The sequence below is a fragment of the Canis lupus genome, chromosome 17 (genome assembly GCF_003254725.2).
Source record: "Canis lupus dingo isolate Sandy chromosome 17, ASM325472v2, whole genome shotgun sequence".
Taxonomy (NCBI): Eukaryota; Metazoa; Chordata; class Mammalia; order Carnivora; family Canidae; genus Canis; species Canis lupus.
Window position 1 is genome coordinate 6,182,764 of NC_064259.1, and position 18,391 is coordinate 6,201,154.

The 18,391-nt window shown below is 40.5% G+C and overlaps 1 protein-coding gene across 6 annotated transcripts in view; it reads right to left on the minus strand.

Annotated features, from left to right (window-relative positions):
* The window catches only part of MBOAT2 (membrane bound O-acyltransferase domain containing 2), a 123,456-nt gene that overhangs the window by 91,776 nt on the left and 13,289 nt on the right, over positions 1-18,391 (minus strand). The gene's annotated exons all lie outside the window — the stretch shown is intronic.

Sequence of the window (18,391 nt, forward strand, 5' to 3'; positions counted from 1 at the left end):
CCTGCTTCTTTTCTCCCTCTGCCCCTCCCTCTGCTTGTGCGCGCTCTCTCTCTCTCTCAAATAAACTTGTGTATTTATTATATTTGCTAAAAAGATTTATTTTTTAATTTAAATTACTCATTAATTTACTCATTCATTCCTGCTATCAGAAGCATTAGCCCAAATAATAATAGTGATCCTCTCCTAATTTACCTTGAAAGCATTCATATCCAGGAGCCTACATACTACTAGGTAAACCCCCCCCAAAAAAAACAAAGTCAATCTCAATGCCCCTATTAATTTTACAAGGTTTTGAATTATGCAAAAAACTCATTGTTCTCTTGGGCTGCCACATTAGCATCAGATTTCACTTCAGTACAGTATCAACTTACACATATGTTGATTTGATTCTGAAATTATACTACCTCCCACCAAAACAGTATACTTTTCAATAAGGATCATGTCCATATGAAAAGTATTAACTTTTAATGATTAGCTTGAGCTCTGAGACGCTGCTCTTGGAATATTTAGCCATTAAGCATTTATATATGATCCAAATGAGCCAATGTAAGCATTTTTTACTTTTCACTTACTTAAGAACTTAAAGGTTTCAGACATTGCTAGCAAAAAAAAAAATTCACAAGTAATCATTATGTGTCTTAATGTCAAATATTGCAAATTATTCTATGGTGAATCTTTAAAAATAATCCCTAGAATGTACATTTCATGAGAACAGAGATTTTCTCTATTTTGTTTACTGTATCCATTAGCACCTACTCCTGGCATACAACCAGCACGTAACAAATATGTGTTAGTTAAATACTTGCAAACTCACATTTGGTTTCATCTTTTTCAGACCACCATATTATTTCAAATTTATATATAATCTCTTCCTCCTATTGCTTGGTGTCACTTTAATATTAAGCATGAGCTAAAAAGTAATTCTTTGATGTAATCACAACAAATATTTGACTTCCAAATTATGTCATGACACCCGGTGAGGTGATCACAAGAGATCAGTATCTCTCCTCTTAGGGAGGGTATGCGGAGAAGGCAAGATTCCACACAGTTGTGATACACTGACTACTGCCAAACTCCTAACAAGAGTTTCTGCTCCCAGGCTCGAGAGGAAACCACAGCTGGAAGACCATCTGTACGTCCCAAATTATCAAATATTTACACCAACTCCGAGGTGAATGTTAAGTAGCTCCATACAGCTGATAAAGAAAGTCAACATAATTAAGAAGTCAAAGACAGCAATTATGAATCATAGGAAAGTTGCTCAGTTTTGAGGTGTGTCACTCATAATTTATCACTAATGAAAATTAAAATAGTCGAGTTTGTGAACAATTTGCTTTAACAACGTTTATCCCCAAAACATTACTCTTGCCCTCCCATTTCTAAGAAAAAAGCAGTAGCGATGTCACTGGTTTGCTGGGAACTGGATGTGACACACGGTTCAGAAATTGGAATGTGTCTCATATGAATGTCACCCAGCATATCACAGCAGGCTGACAACTGTAGATCTAAAGTAGGCAGCATATTATTACCTAATAAACTATAAATACAAACCTTTGCTCCAGCCATAACCAAGTAACCTCTGGCATTCATAACCTCTTTATGTCATAGTTTCTTAATAGGAAAAAAGGAATAAACTCTATCTACATTTGTGGATGAAATTTACAAAGAAAAAGGCACAGACTTCCCTTCCTTCACCCAACATGGTCTGCGGGCCTGGCCACCTGCGCTGGGGCAGAGCAGGTTCAGACCCCACACAAGGGAGCTCCATTTAGATAAGACATCTGGAATAGTCAAATTCATAGAAATGGGAAGTAGAATAGTTACCAGGTGCTGGAGGAAGGAGAGGTGGAGAGTTGCTGTTTAATGACTATATGGTTTCCATTTTGCAAGATGAGAATGTTCTTGAGATCTGTTGTACAACAACGTGAATATACTGAACACTACTAAACCATACAGTTAAAAACAGTTAAAGTGGCAAATTTTATACATTTACATATGCTATATGTTATCACAGTTTTCAAATTTTTTAAGTTATTTTAAGAAATAAATAATCAAGGGGCAGTTAAGTGTTCGACTCTTGGCTTTGGCTCAGGTCATGATCTCAGGGTCATGAGATCGAGCTCCACCCTGGGCCTCTGTGCTGGGTGTGGAGCCTGCTTGAGATTCTCTCTCCCTCTCCCTCTGCCCCTCCCCACACTAAAAAAAATAATAAATTCTTAAAAAAGAATCAAGAACTTCATCAAAAGACATCATAAAGAAAATGAAAAACCATACTACAAACTAAAAGAAGGTATTTTACAACATAAATAATGGATAAAGAATTCAAATCCAGAACAGAGAGAGAATCTTTAAAACCATTAGAAAAAAACTACTCAATTTTTAAAAAGAATAAGCATTTCACAAAAGAGAAATACAAATGGCCAGGAGCTATGTGACAAAATACTAACCATATTGTGTTCAGGAAAAATGAAAATTAAAACCACAAAATTTATTTTTATACCCAAAAGAATGGCCGAAGTGTTTCAACCTGATAATCTGGGTGCTGATGAGGATGTGGAACAGGAGAATCTTAATATGCTGTTGGTTGGGGCGTATACTGGTATAATCACTTTGGAAAACAGTTTGGCAGTATTTATTAAGAGTTGAGGATACGTTCTCCACGACTATTAATTCCATCCAAAGTAGATAAACCTTAGAGAAATTCTTGCACATGTGACAAGGAGACATGAACAAGAACTTCACCACAGCCTTACTTATAAACAGTAAAAAACTGTCAACTGCCCCAATGGCCTTGGTTGGGAGAACACAAAGACGTTCTAGCATATTCACACTCAAGAGAAGTGGGAACAAAAGAACTGCAGCTAAGCTACCAAAAGACATGTATCTGGCAAACATGATATTGATGTAAAAAGCAAGACTCAGGGACTCCTGGGTGGCTCAGTCTGTTAAGTAGACTTGATTTCAGCTCAGGTCAGGACCTCAGGGTCGTGGATCCCGCCCAGTGTCAGGCTCTGTGCTCAGCACGGAGTCTGCTTGTCCCTCTCCTTCTGCTCCTCCCTAGCCCGCTCTCTATCTCTCAAATGAGTAAAATAAAAAGCGAGACTCAGAAGAAAACATATGGCACAAAGCATTTAAATAAAGGTCAAAAGTCAAAACCGAGCAAAAGTAAACACCATGCTGTTTAAAGATACACACGTTTATGGTTAATACTACAAAAAGGAAATGATAAACCCCAAATTCCGGAAGTGGCTCCTCTCCTGAGTGAGTTCTGCAAGGGGCAGCCAGGGAGCTTGAAAAGGTCTCCCTGAACTTGGAAGCACAGGTGAGGATTTCATCATCCTCTAATAACATGGTGGTTGCTTCTAATCCCCTGCAAATCTAATTTTTAAAATCAACTCCCAGAAAAGGGAGGATGTACTAGGATAAAAGGCTCTAAAAATGAGTAAAGAACTTTGGGGGATGGAAGGGGAAAGGAGAAAACTATAAATCCCCCAATACTATTAACTTTGTCTTTTAAGTAATAACCTACCAACTTCTGTACAGCAACTTACGCTTGACATCATCTGTAGCGCTGGTCAAATGTCGTGGGATTTTAATGTGTAACTGCCAAAATGTTTTAAAATTCCTCCCGTGGCCCCAAACTGAATAAATCCTTCAGCCTCCCTATCTTCACCATCACAAGAGGAGGAATCAAGGTAGGAGAGCCAGGTGCCCCCCAAGAGCAGGGAGAGAGGCTCCTGCGGGCAGCTCCGCGCCCCCCACTCCTGCTGGCAGCCCTCTGAGCCATAGAATGTAACACGCTGCACGCCGGCTGGCTGTGAGGCCCCAAGACACATGCACGCAGTTCCTCAGGGAAAAAACTAAAATTTCCAATGTCTCTTCCTGAGAGCTTATAGCATCCAGTTCAAACTCCGAGTTTCCCACTGCTCAGCGGGCTGTCTTAGCTGGGAGCCGAAGCCAGACAGAGCCACTGATGCTGTCCGAAAGATCACCTGCTTTCGTCGTTTTATTCACAATGCTCTCAGAAAGGCTGTGTTTGTTTGGTTTTAATTTTTCTCATCATTCTAATCAAATCACCACAGGCTCTTTATTCTATCAAACCAAAACCTGAGTCTGAAAGCACAATGACATCCTTTAATTGAATCCTGAGCCTTCTCTTTCTTGAACTCCAGACTCACTCTACTCAACATTTTTACTTCACAGTCTAGCTGGCATCTCCAACTTAACACGCCTAGGGAAAATCCTTCTTATCTACCCTTTCCCGTGCTCCAAAGCCACTCTCTTCCCTCCTCCATCATTTGCCCAGGTGCTTAGGCCAAAAGCCTAGGAGCAGGTGCCATCCTACTCTTCTATCTCCTGTGTACCTCAGACCCATCAGGGAGCACCTCTGGCCCCGCCCCCAGCACACTGGGAACCCTGCCTGCCTCACCCCCCAAGGCCGGCACACCACTGGCCCCATCCCCAGCACGCCACAATCCTACCCTCCCTCCCCTCTTCCCCCTGCCACACTGCTGGCCCAGTCCACCAAGCACACCACTGGTCCCCAGCACAACCCATGTGAGGCTGCTCAGAATGACTTCTTTCAATGAGTATAATATGCAAAGTGGGGGTAAAAAAGAAAATTCAATGGAGAACCCAGACAATCATTGTCTCAGCCTGGTGATCAAAATTATACCAACAGTGATAAGTCAAGCTGAAAATGTGCACACTTGATGTGAAGTGATTAAAACAATACTGTACCTCTGTGGCCTTCTGAACACCCACAAGCCCTGGTAGCTCAAAACAAATAACAACATCTCTTTTTCTCGTGAAGCTGCAATTTGAGCACAGTTGGACAGGGAGAGCTCAGAGCTCATCCCTGCTTGGTCTGGCATCAGCCAAGGACTGAAATTACCTAAAGGCTCGCTCACTCATGTGTCAGCTCATTGGCGCTTGCCATCTGAGACCTTTGCTGGGGCTGTAGGTTGAAATACCTACACCTGGCCTCTCTGTGAGCCCTGGACTTCCTCACAGCATGGTGATGGGTTTCATGGACAAGCACTCTGAGAAAGAGAAATAGAAACAGAGGTACACGTACTAGTGGAAGCTGTAGACTTTTACTGACCTAACCCTGGAAGTCATAACTTCCAAGTTATAGCATAACTTCCACTATATTCTGTTAGTTGGAGCCATCATAAGCCTATCCCAGTTTAATGGGACAGAAAATAAACATCCTTGATAAGAAGTGACAAGTACTGGAAATGGTGCCATGACCATTTTTGGAAAGTAAAATTTACCACAGGTTGAAATACAAAGTTAAAGACATGGATAGCAAGAGAGAATATAGAGAAACTTAATTCATCCAAGATGTCACTATCTGACAAATAAGAATTCCAAAAAGAAAGCAATAAAAAGAGAAGGAGAAGATATCTAAGAAACAATTCCAGAGGGTTTCCAGTGTTAAAGAACGTGCATCCTCAAACTGAAAGAATTTACCAAGAATCCACGCTGAGATAATGTGAAACTTGACAACATCAAGAAAAACAGAAAATCTTATGAGTCTTCATGGGAAAAAATCAGGTCAACTACACAGTTTGGAGAACAGACTAGCATCAGACTTCTCATCATCAGTATCATATGCTGAAAAATAACAACACGATGCCTTAAGAGTTATAAGGCATTTTCAACCTAAGGTTCTATGAAGATACTCTCAAATACATAAAGATTCAGAAAGCTGACTTTTCACCGGTTCTTAGGAAGTCAGTTGGATATGTGCTTCAGCAAAATAAAAGTCTAAACCAAGAAAGATGCCACAGGATTAAATAAATAATAAATTTGGCTCATATATGCAGTCAAAAGAAGCTGAATGACAATATTGCAATAGGCCAATAGAGCAGCCAATCCAGATTAGAGGTGGAAAGTAGAAGTCTCCAGAAGACAATTCTCCAAGGAGAGAAAAATAAATTCTCAAAGTGTAGATGTTATCCTAAGAATCTGGAATTCAAAATTTAAATTAGCAATATACTTTCCAAATTTCTATAATGGGCAGTATTATTAATTTTCATCATAAAAAAATTATATAAGGAAAATTTTAAGATAGCAAATTTAAAGGACAGAAAACTATTAAGAATAGAGGTTTTTAATCTTAAATTGACTGTTTCTCTGCCTAAAACTAAGTCTTTGGAAGTTTTTCCCTCCCCAAAGAGAAATAATGACCATTAAAATCTTATGCTCCCCAACCCACAAAACAAAGGAATTTTCTGGGGGATGCCTGGGTGGCTCAGGGATTAAGTATCTGCCTTCAGTTCAGGATATGATCCCGGGGTCCCGGGACTGAGTCCCACATCGAGCTCCCTGCATGGAGCCTGCTTCTCCCTCTGCCTATGTCTCTGCCTCTCTCTCTCTCCTTGTGTCTCTCATGAATAAATAAATAAAAACTTAAAAAAGAATTTTCTGTTTCATTGCCAATGAAAACTATCAGTTTTTAAGGGTTCCATTTTATGTCCTAGAAGAAGTAATTTCCAAAATATACATAATTCTAAAAAAATGAGATTTTATTGCTTTCTAGCTGGTAAATTCACACAAAAACCATCTCCATCGTATACCTTCATTCATTTTAGAAGTAACCACTCTGGGGTAACTGATTGGCTCTGTTGGTTGAGTATTTGACTCCTGATACCAGTTCAGATCAGGCTCTGCACTCAGCAAGGAGTCAGCTTCTCTCCTCCCTCTCTCCCTGCCCCTCCCCCTACCCGAGAGCATCTGCTCTCTCTCTGTGGAATAAATAAATCTTAAAAAAAAAAAAAAAAAGGAAGAAGCAAAGAAGCAACCACCTGTTGAAAGCATTTATGTGTCCATGTACACACTGCAGTGAGAACCACTCAGTACACACCTCATCGGATCCAAGTTCTAGAGCCCCCTGCTCAGCAGCTGGAAGGGCCTAGAGGCACAGGGACAGTACCAATACTGTCTATCTGAACATGAGTGCTGTTCGGATTGTGGTGGATTTGTGGTGCTGTTGGGAGGGACAAGGGAGTGAACATAAGGTCTGAGAAGGAACTAGCACTCGCCCAGCACAGAGTGGGCACCCATGAAATGGAAGCTCTTTCACACAATTCGCCCATATGCTGAAAGGATGATCAGTAATCACTGCCATTTGTTGAGCAGCTACAATGTACTAAGGTGTCTGACAGCCTCCATTACCTGTATAATGCTCTCGGTAACCTGGAAAATAGTTACTAATCTCCCCATTTTTTAAATGAGGAAATGGAAGCTCAGAAGATTCAAGTACTGTGACAACGTCAGAGAGCAGGGAAGCCAGATTCAAGCTGAGGCCAAAACCAAAGATCATGCTCAGTCCATTCGGCCCCCCAATTTGCATATAACTAACTTACAACAGTTTGGAGAAAGCATGATGAAAAAGAAAATCAACATTTTCTAATATACAAAGGCTAACTCTGGACCATGAGACTTCACCTACCAGTAAGGTTCGAGATCCAGGGCCAAATCAGGTGAAACCTCCCTCATCCGGTAAATCAGGAGGATCTCTGGGCTGGTATCCCTCCCTCCCCGTGGCCATCTGGATCTTGACACCACACCTGATTTTGAGACCCTGTCTGGAGTGTTTGCCAGATGACATTTGAGTGTGCAGGTGCCATCATGACTGGAAAAGACCAGGGAAGCTCCAGGGTGAAGAAAGTCTGTTTCTGCCGGAGTTATAACAGGTAATACTCTCCACCCTAGAAGGGAGGGCCAGCATCATTACAACGTGCGCCTTGTCACCATGCACAGTCAGAACAATATGTGACAATGCTGCCAGGGCGCAGAGAATGCCAGAACAGAAGCAACGCTGAGGACAACAGGGAGCTCAGATTCAAGGATGTCTAACAGAGAAGACAGCTGGGACAGCTAGCGACTGCCTAGTAATGTTATCTGCCATTGACCAGAACTTACTGTCTTCTTAAATTTGATCAACATACATACACTCTCCCATACGGTATTTGCTGACAATGGTTCAATGTTAATGAGGTATATCCAAAAAAAGACTTCACTATAGTTTTTCAGTGTTAATTTCTCCTACTTTGTCTTTACTTTTTAATTAGAAAATACATCCTAATATTAACATCTGCAAATTACCCATCACTCTGCAGGAGCCTAACTTCTTTCCTACTACCTATTTCCGAGAAGAAAAACACTGTAAAATCTAGACGAAAATATTCAAGGTCTGTGTTATTTTGCTTACCTGCATTCTTCAATGAAACAGAAGTTATTTTAACTACTACTGTTGAAAGCCTTAAATATATATGTATTAGTCAAGTTTCCTTTCTTGGTGTTTACTTTTTTGTATCTCCTCTTGGTTTAAAAAAGAATTTAAAGCAGGTACCTCTTTTTCTGACTCCAATGCCCTATGTACATGGACCATGCCGTACTTCTCAAACAAATACCTAGTGCTACATACCAACACGAAATCACCTAGCACCGGAGATTCAAGAGAGAACCAAGAGTTTCTTCTCCTAAGAGCTTGTAAGCTAGTCTAGTAAGCACACAGGGAAAAACAAATATTACAGTCCATTATGATAAAGAGGTATTACAACACTAATTATGACTAATAGTTATTCAGTACTTCCTATGCTCCAAACTGCACCAAGCAAAGATCTTATAAAAGCCCTCATTGCAGTATGTACCACCTGTTAGGGGGACCCTCTATTCTCTGGGGTGTCATGTTTCTCCTAGTAACACATCTGCCTGCCCTACTCTTTCCAATCAGAGGAGGAGCGATTTCACTTAACCTTCTGGGCTTTCTTTAAACCTGCCAGCCTACACCCTATTTCGCTATGTGGGAAGTTTGCTGGGAAACTGTGTTTCTTCTAGGGGAAACCTGCAGACACCCAGCTCTGTCTGCACTGGGGGAGTTATATTTACTTCCAGGAGCAAAGCACTAGGAACTCCGCCGGGCAGCACCTGTAAGTCACAGCTTCCAGGCCAGGTTCTGTCCGTAGGCTGACAATCTGATCCACTGTCTAGCGACTCTTATAAATCTCTCTCTCTTCCTCGCTCTCACTCTCTCTCTCTCTCTCTCTCTCTAGTCTAAATTTGGCAAAAGTGGGTTATTAATGACTAAATCCTAAAACTCTTCAACATTACCTTTGTCTCTACTCCACATACAAGGAAGCTGAAGCATTTCCAGTTTAGAGATTAAAGGACTAGTTTCAGGTTTTCTACCTAAAAAGCAACCCTACCACCATTTTACACTGCTGCCTCTCAACAAGAAAAAAAATACATTTCCCAATTTATAATGCATTAATCTTAAAGTAAAATGACAAAAAGGAAATAGAAGTTAATGCTAAGACAGGTCATCTGCTCCATCATTTGCTGCTGATAAATGATGTTCGGTTAGCTTTAGGAAATGAAACCTAAAAAATACAAATAATCATCAGGTTCATAGTTCATTTATAAATACGTATTAAGCAACTGCTATGTGCCAGGCCTTGTCCCAGATGCTACTGGAAAAAACAAAGTCCCTTCTCATGGAGATTACATTTTAGTAAGAGAAATGGACAGTAAACAAATGAATATATAATACCAAAATGTATAAAATAATGTAAGGTCAATATTTCTAAAAACACAACAGAAACAGAAAATTGACAGGTTTTTTTTCTTTTTAAGATTTTGTTTATTTGCTTTTAGAGAGAGACAGATTAGAAGACAGAGCACAAGTGGGAGGAGGAGCAGAGAGAGAGGGGAAGAGAGAATCTCAAAACTAACTCCTGACTGAGCGCAGAGCCCAATGCCAGACTCGATTTCATGAGTCTGAGAACATGACCTGAGCAGAAATCAAGAGTTGGACGCTTAACCGACTGAGCCACCCAGGCACCCCAAAATGACTACAGTTTCTATTTTCAAATGGGGAGTTCAGAGAAGGCCTCCTCTAGAAGGCCTTGAGCGAGAGAATAAGCTATACAGATACCTTGAGCAGGAATACCAAGTGCAAAGGCCTTGAGGCAGGAACATGCTTCAAATATTAAAAGAACTGTGAGAAGGCCAGTGTAGATGAAACCGAAAGGAGAAAAACCTCTAAGAAATTAGGTTAAACAAGTTGGCAGGGCCCAATCATTGCAGGACTTGGGGCTCTAGTCTCCCCAAGGGACCCTGAGCAAGCACTGGACCTATGACTTGTCCTAAATATCTATCTTCACTTTCTTTAAATTTCCTAAAGTAATATGACAATTTTTGTTTCTTCTTCATGTACAGGTAGAGAACCAAGGAGGAGTGGACTCTCCCTATTATTGTCAGAAACATGAGGCAGGACTCACTGAAAGGAGAACGAAGGAAAAATGGACGCGTCTGTTCAGTTAACCATGACACCTCATTAGAGGTAGTTCAGGGTGACCTCTGAGCATAAGGCAGGCAGATATCCAGCCTCCAGCGTCCCCGGACCATACCATCCAATCCACAACTGGCGTGGTTCCTTTTCATGTTAAAGTCTAACTCACCACCACACAAAGTGGAGTAAGAAACAAGGAGCCTGGAATGAGAACATGTAAGCAAATACCATGAAGACGTTAAGCCTGACACTGAAATTCTAGAAATGCTTTTGAGTAACTGATTTGTTTTAAAAACAAACAAAAAAAAAATGCTGGTAGACTACCAAATGGTTTGGAGGCTTAAAAATTAATTTAGTATCGTTTTTCTAAAAATTGGAACTATCATCCTAAAACCTGAAGGCAATGCAGACATCTGACAAACGCCTGCAGACGTAGGCAGGCACATTGAACAGATCCCTCGTTCTTGCACCAAAGACCTTGCTCAGTCTAGTCGGGGAAACAACCTGGTAAACCAACGCTTACAAAAACAGTGTACAAAAAAAAAAGTCCCTCGCTCAGTGCCAGCCAGAGGCAAGGGATATAAAGAGCCACATACCACCTACGATGGGGCCTCTTCTTAATCCTTCAACCAAGTGGTGGAGGTGGAGGGACAAGGGAAGCACATTCCCAGTTGTGAGTGGACACTCACCCAAGCTGGGCAGCCCTGACAACTTTCCTACGCACAAAACATTCCCACACAGGAGAACAAGACAAGGTAACTTCTTTTTAACTAAGTTCGAACTCATGGCAGTGAGATCAAGACCTGAACCAAGATCAAGAGTCAGATGCTTAAGAGCACCTGGGTGGTTCAGTCGGTTAAGCATCTGCCTTCGGCTCAGATCATGATCCCTGGCACCTAGGATCGAGTCCCACATCAGGCTTCTCGCTCTGCGAGGAGTCTGCTGCTCCCTCTCTCTCTCTGCCTGCTGCTCCCTCTGCTTGTGCGCTCTCACTCTCGCTCTCTCTCTCTCTCTCTGTCAAATAAATAAATAAATAATAAAATCTTAAAAAAGAAATGTTTTTAAGTCGGTTGCCTAACCAACTGAGCTGCTCAGGGTGCCCCAAGACAAGGTAACTTCTAAAGGGTGTAAGTGTAGGGATCCCTGGGTGGCGCAGCGGTTTAGCGCCTGCCTTTGGCCCAGGGCGCGATCCTGGAGACCCGGGATCGAATCCCACGTTGGGCTCCCGGTGCATGGAGCCTGCTTCTCCCTCTCCCTGTGTCTCTGCCTCTCTCTCTCTCTCTCTCTCTGTGACTATCATAAATAAAATAAAATAAAATAAATTAAAAAAAAAAAAGGGTGTAAGTATGAAGAAATTTTCAAAAGTGAAAACATGATTAAAAATATTAAAGAAAATAAACTGTGATAATTAAAAGTTCTCATAATTATTTTTTAAAAACCAGTAATTTTGCCTATTGCCTCAAACCTAAGAAATTTATTACTCTAAGGAAATAAACAGGTGTTTGTACCAAATGTATATATAAGGAAGTTTATTGCAAAATGATAACAAAAAACTATATACAACCTGAGGAATAATTAAACTATGTACACCCAAATGTTGGAATATTATATAGGTTTTGGAAAGCGATTTTGTTAAGTTTTTTTTTTTTATTCATTTATTCATGAGAAAAACAGAGAGAAAGAGGCAGAGACACAGGCAGAGGGAGAAGCAGGCTCCATGCAGGGAGCCCGATGTGGGACTCGATCCTTGGACTCCAGGATCACACCCTGAACCAAAGGCAGACGCTCAACCACTGAGCCACCCGGGCATCCCTGGAAAGAAATTTAATAACATTGGAAATGACTCTCAAAATGTTAAGTAAAAATAAAAGGTCACAAAAATTTAATATTTAGGATGCACTCAATTTTGTTTAAATACATAAATGTGTACACATACATACACACACTCATACAGGAGTCAGCAAAAGTAGCCTCTGAGTTGTAAGAATAATGGGTGATTTTCCAATTTTTATCTCTATACTCTGTATCTTACAAATTTTACACAAGGAATTATGTATTACTTTTTAAATCAGATAGAAAATATACAAACTAAGTTCAGCTGCCTATAGTGTACATAATACATCGTTGGTAAAAATACAAATGAAATAAAAATGCACAAATATCAATGAATTTATATGTAATATAAGAAAAATCAGCTCCCAAAGAGCAAAAAAAAAAAAAATATGAAATACCTAATTTCATCCACTCCTCAAGTTACAGATGAACTGAAGTTTGGTTTTGCCCTGCTGACTCAGCCTAAAGCCACTGCTCTGCTTTGGTTTGGATCTTAGCCTGTAAAAAGCCTATTTCCTGGTATCCCTGAATTTTTCACTTATCTCAATTTTATCTCCCGAGATAACCTAACCTATCATTATCTCCAAGCAGCCAAGTAACACCAATAATACAAACAATGCATGTCATTCACATTTATTTTTCATGATGAATATTTACTTTCAAATATATATAGTTAAGCATTATACATTTAACTTGTAAATTCACCTTATAGGATTTTCACATTACTATCTATCAGGTGAGCTATAACTACACATTTCTTACCACAGGAGTAAACTGCTGTTATAATTAATAAGTGCCAAAACTGTTATTTAGTTCCATTCAAGTCATGAAAAATGACCTTTTTTAATGAAAATGCTCTATTTGGGAATTCTACACATCTTCTAAGAATGAATTAAAAACAGAATAATCAGCTCCACCATCTCAATTTCACAAGCAGAAAAACTCTAAACTCACAATAAGAACCACAATGAATCATACACACACAATAAAAATACCTCAGGACTATGAAGAAAAGGGAGGTGTGAATGAGAACTAGGATATCCAAAACATGTTTTGTTCTCGCTAATTAAACCTCAAGTCAACAGTCTTCATAAGAATGTTTAAGAAGAGAATTCCTACTGTTTCAAATCTATGGAGGGAAACAAATGTTTGCCGAAATAATTAGAAGACATTGTCAATCATTTTTAGGAGTTGAAGACAGAGAAACTCTTGAGATTTGCCTGGCTAATATTCAGCTTTAACTTACTGTTGATTTTAACCATTCAACCATTAGACATCTGATCAAAAATGTGACTTGATGGACACAAGATTTAAACACAATCTTAGATGACACATTTCTAGCATTTCACCCATGTTCTTCAGGTATACTCTTTTTTTTCACACCTGAACAATAAGCCAGCTGTGTACAATGAGGCCACTGGGTCGTAAAGAGTGGCATTTGGGGCATGCCCAACGGTTTCTATCATTATCTATCATATCATGATCATTCAAATGTATCATTTATGAGAACATGCTCCATTACTCAATCAGTAATTTTGTTTTTATTATTTCGTACATATTAGTAAATAATAGAGGCAAAAAGCAATAAATCTTCAAACGAGTATGCCAACAATGCAATACTCTTAAGAGAGCAACACTTGGAAACTGAACGTGTAGCTGCAGGGCATCCATCCCAGGAGAGCTACAAGTATTCACGCATAAGCCCATGCATTCCATATTAGAAAATGGAGGGGTACCAAAATCTAATTTACTAAAGTGCAGTTGCTCATCGGCCAACCATGGAAAGAAAGAATGGAATGTCTCCAATGACCTGAAAGGTGACCATGAAGAAATGGGCTTAATCAGAGCATTTCTGGATTATTTCAGAAAGTTTATGGGCCCCAGGATAACAAACTCCCTCACAGCTACAGCTATCCAGAAGTGGAACTGGCCAAATAAAGGAAGCAGGTTCTCCATCACAGAGGTGCTCAAGGAGAAGCCAGACAGCCATCCAGCAGAGACTTCCTAGCGAAGATTTTGTTTCACACGAGCAGTGCCCACCAAAGGTGCAATGGGAGCCATCGTTCATGGAGCGCTTGCTCTGTGGTACAGAAGTGAGGCCCAAGCGACGCACATGGCTTGTGCTTAGTGGCAGAACCACAACCTGAACCCGCGCGGACTCCTGCACCTATGATCTTAACCACTGGAGTCTTAATGCATGAAGCATATTTGCTTTTTAATCAGCGGCATCATGAGCCCCTGCCCTTCTACTCTGACTCCCTGCAGTACCAGGCCTCACACAAAGCCTGACCAGCAACCAGTATTTACTGAAGGAGTGAGCCTGCCCTCCTTTCCTTTGCAAACAGTTTCCTGAAATGCAAGTTGTGCAGCCTCCCTGGGATGACAGGAAAATTCAACCCTCAAGATTCTATCTCCAGCGTTACCTTGCATGGCCAAACCAGCCCTGAGTTACAGCTGTTTTTCCCTAGATGATTCCAGAGTGAGGTGGAGCCTGTCCTGCTCTTACACAGTAGCAGAAGCGTGGCTGGACATGGCTGCCCAGGTAGGTGACATTTACCAGCCCCTAGACCCACTCCCAACCATCCCCTTGCTGTGACCTGTGGCCATGAGACAAAGCTCTAGCAAAAGGAATGTGAGTCACAGTGATATGTATGTGCCACTTCTGGCCAACGACTGACCACTTGGGTTCTCTCTCCTTCTTTCCTGCTGGAGGACTGGAACCGTCCAAGATCTCAAAGTATGGTCGCCAGGGCAGCAGCAGTAACATCACCTGTGAACCCAGTACACTTGAAAAATTGTCAGGCCCCGATCTGGACCCTGTTCATAGGGCACAGCAATGTGTTTCAGCAAGTGTAGCAGAGGATCCTCTGCCACCTCTAGCTTAAGGACGACCACTGCCATACACAAACCAGCCTCAATCAGGCAGATAATAAGGTCCCAGTAGAACAACAATGTGCTGAAAGAAATACGGGTATTTGGATGACCAGGTGGTGCCTAACTATCCACCAGTCTAGGTCATTTGCATCAAACTGATACCTAAGAAAAAAAAACTATCTCAAAGTCACTGACATTATTGGGCTTCTCTGTTGTAGCAGCTTTATCCAAACTAATCCCAACATCTCCTCTGATACTCACGTACATGCTGTAAACATTTGTCAATCTTTCTCTTCGTGCTACACAAGCAGCTCAAGAGCCAGAACCAGCTCTTACTCATCTTCATATCCAGGACCTAATAAACCCCTGGCCTACAACGTACTCAGTAAGCCATATCTACTTACCCTTCTTTCTCTTTCCCACCAAAATGGTGATTCCTAACACCTCAAGTGTTACCATCACCCAGCAACTTTCCTCTTTAAAAAAAAAAAAATGTTCTAGGGCAGCCCTGGTGGCTCAGGGGTTTAGCGCCGCCTACGGCCTAGGGCCTGATCCTGGAGACCTGGGATCGAGTCCCACGTCGGGCTCCCTGCATGGAGCCTGCTTCTCCCTCTGCCTGTGTCTCTGCCTCTCTCTCTCTCTCTCTGTGTGTGTGTGTGTGTGTGTTTCTCACGAATAAATAAATAATGTCTTTTAAAAAAAATGTTCTAAAAGTACGAACATTCGCTGCAGATTACTACCCTCCAACAATTTACAAATTTCCATAGTCACTCTCAGAATGATACCAATTTATCAAAGGTTTATCTCCTACATGACTACTATCTCGTTAACTTGATCCCCAGTTTCAGAGAAGGCTCTGGATTTTGGTCATCGTCCACCGTCCCAGGATAGGACTTACAGTAATACACCACACACTTGGCCTTCCTTTGCTGGGCCGGGCCCTGTTGCACACTGTCTGTTGTCCAAAACAGAAATGGCTAATCTACTTGCTAATCCACGTCACCAACCTAGCCAAGGCACACTGACCTATAGGGCCTTTTTTCGTTTTACAAGAGCTAAAACTTCAATATCATACATCTCCCTAATCTAGAATTAGGAACAAAATAGGCAAGTGCAGTTTAACATTTTCATTGTTTTTCAGAGGTCCTTGTTTTCAATAAAATCAATACAGAAAGGAAAATAATCCAGGACCAGCTTTGGGCATTATTTCAATTTATTCTGTCTTTGCTGAAATGGTCCCAACATCCTTTGGTCTTTAATATTCTGAGGACTTTTTTTTTTTAATCTACTCAAGTGTTGGCTACCAAAATTACTTTCTAAATTACTTTATATCCTATGTGGTAAACTCTGAGTCTGTGCCAAAAACCTTCTTAGAACACTGTATTTCTCCATTAATTTATATTTCCTGTACTTTAAAAAAGAAACCACTTTAGAATGGAATCCTTCCAAGCCATATTGCAAATTGTAACAAATATCCAGTTTGACAATACCCAAAATTCTCTTTCAATTTTGATTAGTTTATCAGAATTTGCATTCAAATCCAATGGAAGGCTGAAGCTCAATTTCTTGATGCCAAATATACCAAGACTTTCTCTTACTATGTGATTTTAAAATATTTTACAAGAACAAAATTATCATCTTAGACTAGGGACTTCTTATCTCCGAAGATACTAAGGATCAGCAAGGGAATCTTCACCCTGCCCTCTACCTTCATCTTCTCAGCTCTACTCAGACACTGAAAGTCTTCGTTATTTCTATTCTTGGTAAGCAGCTAACATGAACAGCTGTGCCAGTCCTAGTATTAGAAAAGGCATGCTAAGACTCACAGTGAAGCAACTGTAGATTAAACTTAAACTCCAAACCCTGAATAGTTATCACAAGACAAAACACACCAGCCAAAATTCAATGTACACTCTAACAAAACTGAAAAAGTGGCAGGGGCTTATACAATCAAATATTTTCAAATATTACTTTATTCCCTATTAGATAGATTCTTTTTTAATGTCACACCCCACAAAACAGCCTGGACAACTTAGATCAATTAATCTAATCTGTAATACTAGATCTGCCTAAAGAATGAAACGATAGTTGTGTAAGATTCCAACCTTCCCTCTTTAAAGGGATATTAACTCTCTGGGGCACCTGGGTGGCACAATCAGTTGGGCATCTAAGCCTTGGTTTTTGCTCAGGTCCGGGACTCACAGTGGTAGGATCAAGCCCCACATCCCACATTCAGCTCCATGCTTGGTGCAGAGTCTGCTTCGAATTCTTTCCCCTTCTGTCTGCCCCTCCCTACTTGTTAGCTCTCTCTAAAATAAATGGATAAAATCTTTTAAAAATAAAAAATAGAGGAATATCAACTTTCAAGATTATTTCCAAGACGTGACCCACTCCCAAGGAAAAGAACTAGTCAGGTGAAACTTAATTTGAAATTCTATTGGCCAATTTAAGGATGAAATTACCAAGTGATGAAATAAAAGAATTACTTCTTCAACTACTGCATGACAGAGATTCTCTAGTCCTGGGTGCTGACTATTGTTACACTCTGGTTGGTTCATGTTCTAGACGGATATACTTCAGAGCAGACTCCCCACCCTCAACTGTAACAGAAACTGCTACATACTTCTTAATGGCCAATAAGCTAAATCTGGCCTACACGTGTTGTTCAAGCTCAAAGAAAGAAAACGTAAGCATATTTTAGCCAAAATTTTAAAAATCGTATTTTCACAAAAATCTAGCATTCCAGCTTCCCTTGAAAAATCAGCTTTGGTAACCATGAGCAAGAGGGAGGGCTTTCCTTTTAGAGTGGACATGGGCTTTCCAGATGGCCATACTGTCCACACCTCATAAAAGGCTGCACCTACATTTATGTTCATTTACATTCCTTGCCCAGTGACCTCTAGACGTCCAAATTTTGAATTTAATTTGGCGTTACTACTTCACCTAACCTGTGACCTGGTCAGCTAAATGGCACCTTCCAATCAACAAAAACTCTCCCAAGGTTTACTCAAAATTTAATGCTGGTCTCAGGCCATTCTCCTTTTATACAATTAATTTCTAGAACTTCATTGCAGGACTTTACATTTATTTTTGAAATTTAATATTGTCAAATTCAATGCATTCAATTCAATCACCACTGAGCACCCACTAGACCTGTGGTTTTGCAAAAAGGCAGAGCCTTTCTCTCCATTCAGTTTTAACAAAATAAGTATCCGTCTGAAACTAATGATACACTGTATGTTAACTGAATTTAAATAAGTTAAAAAAAGAAAAACCTAGGTATCACCTAAGTATCTTTCATGTATGTAGATTTACATATAATTTAGTTTCAAAAAGAAAAGGATTCAGGGCAGCCTGAGTGGCTCAGCAGTTCAGCGCCGC